The following is a 9,010-nucleotide window of genomic DNA, read 5'->3' as shown; positions in this document are numbered from 1 at the left end:
AGAAAGAATATAGAAGTAGACATCAGGAACTCAATGATTTTTTTTTTTTAAGTGGGCTTCATGCCCAGCATGGAGCCCAATGAGGGGCCAATGCAGGGACAAACTCACAACCCTGAGAACAAGACCTGAGCTGAGATCAAGAGCCCGATGCTTAACTGACTGAGCCACCCAAGTACCCCCAGGAACTCAATGATTTTAACCCTAATCTGCCAGTTACTAGTGACGTGACCTTGGGAAAGACCCTCAACATTTCTGGGTCTCTATTACATAAAGGGTCAAACAAGATTTCTCAGGTGACTTTACATTAAAACATTCTGTGAGTAGTTTTTATTTGTGATATTGTTAGAAGATTTGCATATTATAATTTATAAGGAAAAATCACCTTCATCTAAGGATGTGTACAAAGAGATGTAGACACAGCCTAAAACAATTCTAGAGAGGCCATGTCTCTTCTGGACTCTATAGATATCTTTAAGAGATTAAGGAGAAGAGACCAAGAAGAAAATTAGTGCTGTTCAGTTACATATATTTCAGTGTCAAAAAATTATTGAACGATTTGAAGAGATTTTCCACCAAGATTCTTGACTGGTCATGGAATGTTATTCAATCCATCATTTTTTCCATAAAAACAATGACTTTTATGCTAATAAAAGTCTTCGTTCAATTACTGGACAAAAATCTTAGTTCCTCCATAATAGGCTTTTCTAATTCTGTTTTGTAATTGCAGTAAGGCATCTCTGAGGATTTATCTGCACGCCGGCAGTATGTGGCCTTTTCTTGAACCCGTCAGAATTGTGACTTTTCTTTGAACTCTTGGCTGCTTGGTGCTACTGACCTTGTTGCTCGTTTATAACTTGGGTGCCATTTATCACTCCCAGACTTACAGATATTGTTGTGGAAAGAGACTGAATGCAATCATTCATGCCATTGCCTCTTTCTAGTGGTGCCTCGCAGCTTCCTTCCTTACAGGATAACTGATAGGGAGAGATTAGTGACAAAGCTGTAATTCTATTGAGGGATTGTGATGTAACTATATCATAAACCATGAAGTGAGACTCAAGAGGTTTGAGATCACGACTGCTGAGATTAAGTTACGGCTGCCACAGTCAATCTCTGTCAATATGTGTTTTGTGATGGTTTGTAATCTGCCTGTAAAATATTAGCTACCTGTAGAAAATACCTTTTTTCCCCTCTAGTGTTGACTTTATTGTAAAACTTCTGCAATTTAAGGGCTTAAAAGAAATATTCATTTTTATTTTTATAAAATAAAATACAGTCTTTTTAGGGACCATTTAGAAAACTTGCCCTTTGATTTGGTAATTAAAATTGAAGTCTAATCAACATAGCGTTATATTACTTTCAGGTGTACAACATAATGATTTGATATTTGTGATAATACACGTTTTAAATCTGTGAAACTTTGTAGATTTCTCACACAACACTTGAACTACTTAGCTTTTAATACTTTGAAGTTTTTATGCATTTGTGAAATTTGCAAAGATAATGTATTGAGGTTGAGATTCACATAATAAATAGAACCATTTTGATGTAAGCAATTTAGTGTCATTTAGCACACTAATAATGTTGTACAACCCCAGGGTATAACGCAGAACCCACAGGCAGACTCCCCCTAGGCTCCTACCCCCGAGCCCTGTTGTGAAATATTCAAAGTAGAAATAAGTCAATTGACTTGATATTTTACATACTCAACACTTAGAAGGAATTAAAGCCATTATTTTGCAGTTATCCATATTATTTTAGTTAACTTGTGCCTTCAGCACCACTTTTGTAAGTTATTTTTTGGGAAGGAGGTTGTCCAGGTAACACGAGTTTATGGAGATACTAGTAGATATTACTTTTTAAGTGTGCAAAGAAACTGGTTAAGCTAGTATATGCAGATTTAGTTTTTCCTGCAGGATTTTTCAAAACCTTTTGGATGTTCATAAACTCTGCTTCTCTCTAGTTTAGAGTCATAGCATACCGCATTTCCTGAATTATTTGCATAATTTGTCCTGGAGCATTCTGACTGTACTGTTAAGACCCATTCTATGTCAAACAACGATCTTGGCCTAATTATGACATTGTTGGAGGTCATTATCAAGAAATAGGTTTTTACTAAAAGGACTTGAAAAATATGAATCAGACTTTTAAAGCTCATACTGACATCATACTCTTGGAGCAAAAGGCTGAGATTCAATATTTTTAGAATTTTGTCTAGTAAGTAAAAATAGCAGTTAACATTTCAAAAACCGTTTTAAATATTATCTACATTTCTATCAATAATCCTGAAAACTAGGTATTATTGCTCTAATCTTATAGATGGATAAATGACTTAACTTTAGTCACATTAAAATATCTTCCTTTGGGATGGGATGATATGCCCAGCATCTCACCCTTCTCAATGGTGGAGTAATGATTTAAGTGCAGATGCCTAGGGTTGTAAATCCTACAGTCTTTGCTTTTACTTTGCAGCATTGCTGTGTTAGCATGAGCTTGGGACTCTCGTTTTCTGAGCCTTAGTTTCTGTATTTATAAAAATGAACAAACTGGATGATCTCTAAAGTCTGGTCTAGCTTAGTTCTGTTGCTTAAATCCTGTACTATTTCCTAGCCTGTCTATAGCATTTAGCAAAAAAAAAAAAAAAAAAGGAAAAGAAAAAGAAATTATATATCCCTGTATCAGGAATCCTAAGAATTCAATAAAAATGTTAAAATACTTTCCCATATAAATGAACAATTATGACAGCTGACCTTTATACGAACGTCCCAGAACTCAGAATGAGTTATAGGATCAAGCGGGGAACTTTGCTTTGCTTTTATAAATATAGTTAAGACCAATGTAAATACACGACTTGCCTTAAACACTAGGGTTTCTTCATAGGAACATAGAAACATAGATTGAGCTTGCAAAGAGGTTGTGTGTGTGTTTGCCTTTCCCTGGCCATCCTTGTTCATCAAATAAAGGAGTCAATTTTGGAGGTGAGGTCTGTATCCAGGTAGGAGGGGAGAGAAGGTCAAAATAGATCCACCACCTTTGAATCAGCTTATTTATCATTTTATTAGAGGAAACAACAGGAGTGAATAGCTTGGTCCAACCTCAAATGACCAAATGCATTTTACTTTTTTTCTCTCAACTTTAAAATATTTTTGCCTGTTTACATATGTATCTTAGAAAAAAATTCTCAAATTTTCCTTCTCTTTAATTATGATAAACCTTCTTAAAATCACAGTATCATATGCATATTTCCACTTATGAAGATTTCATAAGTTTTATTTCCTGTGGTTTCTATTATGTACTATTCTGATAATACAAAATATTTTTTGCTCTGCAAAATTTCAAATATATATCATACTAAATATGGTTTTCAAACTACCTATCTCTTGTTCGCTCAACCGTTCCCTTAATATTCTGATATCTTCTCTCAACATTGTTTTTTTAGTTTGTTTATTTATTTTGAGAGAAAGAGAGTAGGAGAAAGGCAGAGAGAGAGAGAGGGAGAGAATGACAGTCCCAAGCAAGCTCATCGCTGTCAGCACAGAGCCCAATGCGGGGCTCGAACTCACGAACTGTGAGACCACAACCAAGCCAAAATCAAATGTCAGATGTTTAACTGACTGAGCCACCCAGGTCCCCCTCCACCTTGTTTTATGTTACGGATCACTGGTTGAGTGAACCTCTATGTAGGATAGGAAGTAAATTTTTATTCTTACTTCATTTCATAAGGAAGCCTCCTCTCCATGTACAGATAAGGAAACTGAAAACAAGTGTCTGCATAGAAAAAAGCTATTTGATAATATTTTCAGAAAAAAAAATAGAAGTTTCCTAAATCCTCTTTTTCCCTAATCCTGTCTTAACCTTTTGATGCTTAGTCATTTTCTTTTGAGTCAATTTTTTCCCCGATTATTAACTAGAGTAAACCAGCCAAATTTTCATCGTCAGTTTCTGTGCATATACTAAAATCAGTCCTTCAAAATCACTTTCACGGACCTCATGAAACTCCACATCTTTTACAAAATTTTTCATTTCACTTACCAATCAATATCCACTGTTAGATGTCCAAGACTCCAGATAAGGAACTGATAGACTGGTTGCATTAAGTGGTTGGTGCGATGGGTAAGAATGGAAGTTAGCATCATGTGAGAAGGAAAGTCTTGAGTAGAGCCTTATTTGTTAAGTCTTGATATATTTATTTAGGTTTTTTGGCTTTATGACAGAGAGGAGTTAGAAAATAAATATCCAGATATTACAACACCTTGTAAACCACAGATCCTTCTGGAAAAATAACTTTTGTGTATATAATATAGTTTATTCTTCATTATCTGAATATTTCTAACAAAATTGCTTCTCTTTTTGGATATCTCACCACCATCCAGATTAAGCGTTTGATTCCATTTGTGTACCCACCTAGATTTATCCCTCATTCATCCCCAGAGAGAGAGAGAGAGAGAGAGAGAGAGAGAGACATCAGAAGTGAGTCTACAGTTAGGATCATTAATAACTAGCTCTTGAATATATCCCAGGATTCACAGCTTACTGACCATAGAGTATGTCAAATGCTTCATATAAGTAGTCTCGTATATTGACCTTCCTGCCTATGGACAGGCAGCACCTGCAGGGCTGTGAAACCCCCTTAGGGACACATGGCTGGTTCTGACACAGGGAATGGATCTATGCAAGGACTCATAAAATCTGAATGATTTATCCAAAGTAAACACTAGGATATTGCTCCCTCTGGTCCTTTCTATGTGGTAGAGGCACATAACAAGCTCCCCTCGTTTTTCACTAGAGGATGTTCATGGAAATTGTCATGACTTATTTCATTGTCAAGAAGATTGATTTTTCCCACAGGAACAATTATAACGGGTGGTAGGTGCATTTCTGACCAGGACCCAAGGTAAAATTAATCACAGCAAAACATATAACTGTAAACATCTCCGATAATTTAAACTTTCAAAATCTTGCTCGAATTCATAGAATAGGGACAATATACTGAACATATCAGTTATATAAATAAATCTTTTATTATAGATTTGACTAAAAATGTATAGCTAGTTGTGATAAATACACTTACCAAATGACTGTTTTATTTGCTTTCTTAGAAATTAGAAAGTATTCTTTGATAGGATTTATTTTTCAACTGGCTTTAAAAACTATATAGGGAAATTTGAATCAATGTCTTACTTTTCTTTCCACACTTTTTTTCTGGAGCAAGCAGATGTGTTTTGCAGGAATAATCTACAGTTTCTTTTATTTTGCCAAGCCAGTGTATCATTAAATATTGAGTGAGACTTCCAAAGATGTGAAAATTGAATAACGCAGCAGTAAAATTTACCAAAAGCAGTTCGTTGATGGACAGTGAGAGCCTCATACAAGAATATTCAGGGCAAGTGTCTTGAAACAAATTCTTATGCTTCTTAGTAGTGGCAGTGTCCACTTTGTTTATGGCATGTTCAGGTCACCAGAGCCCTCTCTGGAAATGGGGTGATTTAAGGAGTGTACCAGGATAATGCCTCTCTGTAGGCTTTGGCATCTCACCTCCTCCCTGCTCCTTGCAGTTGAGTACCTTGGCACCAGCTCAGTATTTATGCCCTTCCCATCTTAGAGTGGACAACAAAGTGTTCTCTGTGACTGACTCTCATGAGCCAGAGGCATTCTGCTCATCTCTCCTGGCCCTTCACTGCCATACCTCCCCCAAAACATAAGCATGCTTCTCGTCCAGCCCAACGACCTGTCTTGTTTAGTAGAACACACTCACTCTAAAGAGAGGATTGGTGTACCATAAATGAAGTGGTAAGTATGAGTTAGCGTCAGAGATCATTTTACACATTAAACCACTGAAATGTAAAAAGAATCAAGTGTGAAATTAGTAGCCTGCTATAAAGGCTAGAACACTAGCCTAGAATTCAGAAAAGGTGTTACTTATGGTTCTATCGCTGACTGCTATAAATCTTTGGGAAAATGTTTAAACTCACTGTATATCATTTTCCTTATCTGTAAAGTAGGCCAAATTTAACTTCCATGATTGTATGTTGATAGATTGGATTTGCCTTTGTTCCCTTATGCCATATCTCTGGCCAAACATACAGACTAGATTAAGTATGTGTGAATATTAATTTAAACATCTTTTTCTTAGATACCTTATTAAATTCTGCATGTTTATATAAGTTGTATTAGTTAGGATTCTCCAGTGAAACAAGAATCAACAGAACAAAACTCTCTCTAGATCGATCAATCTATCTACCTATCCATATATCTATATATATGTACAGAGAAAGAGAGAAACATTTTATTGTAAGAAATTGGCTTATGCAAAAATTGGTGTTGAGAAGTCCCAAGATCTTCAGTCAGAAGGCTGTAGACCCAGGAGAGCCTCTGATGTAGTTCCAGTCCAAGTCTGAAGGCCTGAGAACCAGGAGAAAGGAGGGGTAGACTCAGGACCCAAGAAGAGACAATATTTCAGTTAATTTGAAGGCAGGAAAAGACCAATGATCCACTAATCAGGCAGGAGGAGTTGCCTCTTTCTCATGGGAGGGTCAGCCTTTTTGTTCTATTCAGGCCTTCAACAGACTGGAAGAGGCCCACTGGGGAGGGTAATCTGCTCTACTCAGCCTACAGATTCAAATCTTAGTCTCCAAATCCTAAAACACTACCATAGACATACCCAGAATAATGTTTGACCAAATATCTGGGCATTGTGTCGCCCAGTCAAGCTGACACATAAAATTAACCATCACCTTGATCAAAAAAGATATGTGCACTATGCATGTGTTCCTAATATTTGAAATTTTATGTCAATATCTATTTTTCTAAGGGGCTTTAAAGATGTTTGAGAAACTAAGAACATCAGAATCATATTGTCTCCCCAAAAGCCCATCCAAGTCCAGAGCATCTGACTTTGATAAGATCATGTATGTGGAGAGGATGGTATATCCTTTCTTTGATATTTATCACAAAGAGTAGACGTTAGAAGCTTATTAGAAGTAGATACAATTTCTTTTTTATACAGATCTCTCATCTATGATGTCATTTAAGCTTTCTTGAAATTCTTGACTTTAATGTTTGTCACCTTTCAGGCTGATGAAGCCCACTGAGTAAGTGTGCTTTCATTTTCCACAAGTGGCCTCCCTTAAGTCTCCAGAACATGGTTCCATTTTGGTACCATGGACTTGAAAACAAACATGTCCTTCATGGTTTCATATGTTTCAAATACATTCCTTTCAGGGTCTTTACCAAAATCTTAAAGTGCTTTTATTCTGTTTTCACCTAGAAATTTGTATGTCACATGGCTTATCTTAATTGTCCTTAAGTTACAATAACCACAAGTGCTACGGTACGTGAGTAGGTGGGAATTGGGAAACAAGGATGCTGGGTAACTAACCAGAAGAGAAAAATGGTGATGTCAGGGCAGAACCTTGAGTTTGTGGTTAGTGCTGTGAGGCTTTGAACTTTTGCACAAATTCTTGCCCACAGTCTTCCCTACCTCATGAACATGGCCTTATTTTCTAAGAATTGGCATCCATATTCATGTACATTGTGATGCCTTCCTTGAGCTTACCTAGCACAATTTGGTTTTCTTTTCCATTTTTCCATACCATAAATGCATATTTACTGTGAAGCAAAAGACAGTTCAATTACAATTAGTTATGATTTGAGTCTTGTTCTACTCAGTGAAGTCACTAGAGCATTTTTAGGATAAGGCTAAGGGGGAGAGATTTAGCTATTATATGGAAATGCATTTTGGAATGCTTTGATCTAACAAGTGAAAAATTATAGATACTTGAGACATTTATTTTTAAAAGTTAGAGAAAATTCATGTAAAAATAATAAAATATGCAAACAAAAGGAAAAGAGGGAGGAATAATTAAGGAATAAAATTACCTAATATTATTTTGACAATGAGAGGTAAATTGTAAAAAAACATGTTGAGATCATACCTAAAATAGTAACTTAGTAAAAGAGGGAGATATTTTCTAGGACAAGGGAGTGAATAGCTACAGAATTGTCAGATAATCATATTAATAAAAAGCAATGAGTCATACAAACCCACTGGGAAAAGACTTAAATTCATTGTTGATTGGACATCATTATGAGATGGTCAATGTACATTTGCATATTTGAAATGTCTGAATTTATTTATTTATTTATTTATTTATTTATTTATTTATTTATAAATAGGCTTCAGACCCAGTGCAGAGCCCAACATGGGGCTTAAACTCACGACCCTGAGATCAAGACTGGAGCTGAGATCAGGAATTGGATGCTTGACTGACTGAGCCACCCAGGAACCTCTGAAATCTTGTTTCTAGGAAAGAAACTTGATAAAAGTTTCTCAAAATTGGATACCAACCCTAAATATTTTTATTGCATTACCAATAACAAGTTGTGAAGATAAAAGTTTTCTCAACGATCAATACTGAAATAAAATTTCAATAATAATTTCAATATAATTTCAATTATACTAGAGAAAAGACTGGTCTCGATACTAGAATTAGCTGATCTCATAGTTTGTGTTCAGCTTTTTAAAATTTTGCAGTTTGAGGCACCTGGGTGGCTCAGACAGTTGAGCGTCCGACTTCGGCTCAGGTCAGGATCTCGCAGTTCATGAATTCGAGCCCCACATTGGGCTCTGTGCTGACAGATCAGAGCCTGGAACATGTTTCAGATTCTGTGTCTCCCTCTCTCTGCCCCTTCCGTGCTCATACTCTGTCTCTCTCTGTCTCTCGTAAATGAATAAATGTTAAAAAATTTTTTAAAAATCTAAAAAAAAAAATTGCAGTTTTATTTATTTTCTCATTCTAAATGTTTACATACATGTCTAATTTTATATTTGTAAGTTTATATTCTCTTTCATAAAAAAGATCCCTCAAATAGAATAAGTTTCAGCCCTATAAAACATGGATCATCCTGTGTAGCACACAAACTCAAGGTTCAATGTTACTCGAGTAACATGATGTCATTTAAGCTTTTATTTTTTTTATTTATAGTAACATTTATTTTATTTTAATTATTT

This window comes from Panthera uncia, chromosome C2 (assembly GCF_023721935.1).
Source record: "Panthera uncia isolate 11264 chromosome C2, Puncia_PCG_1.0, whole genome shotgun sequence".
NCBI lineage: Eukaryota > Metazoa > Chordata > Mammalia > Carnivora > Felidae > Panthera > Panthera uncia.
The sequence above is the reverse complement of the archived record's forward strand: the minus strand, read 5'-3'. Positions refer to the sequence as shown.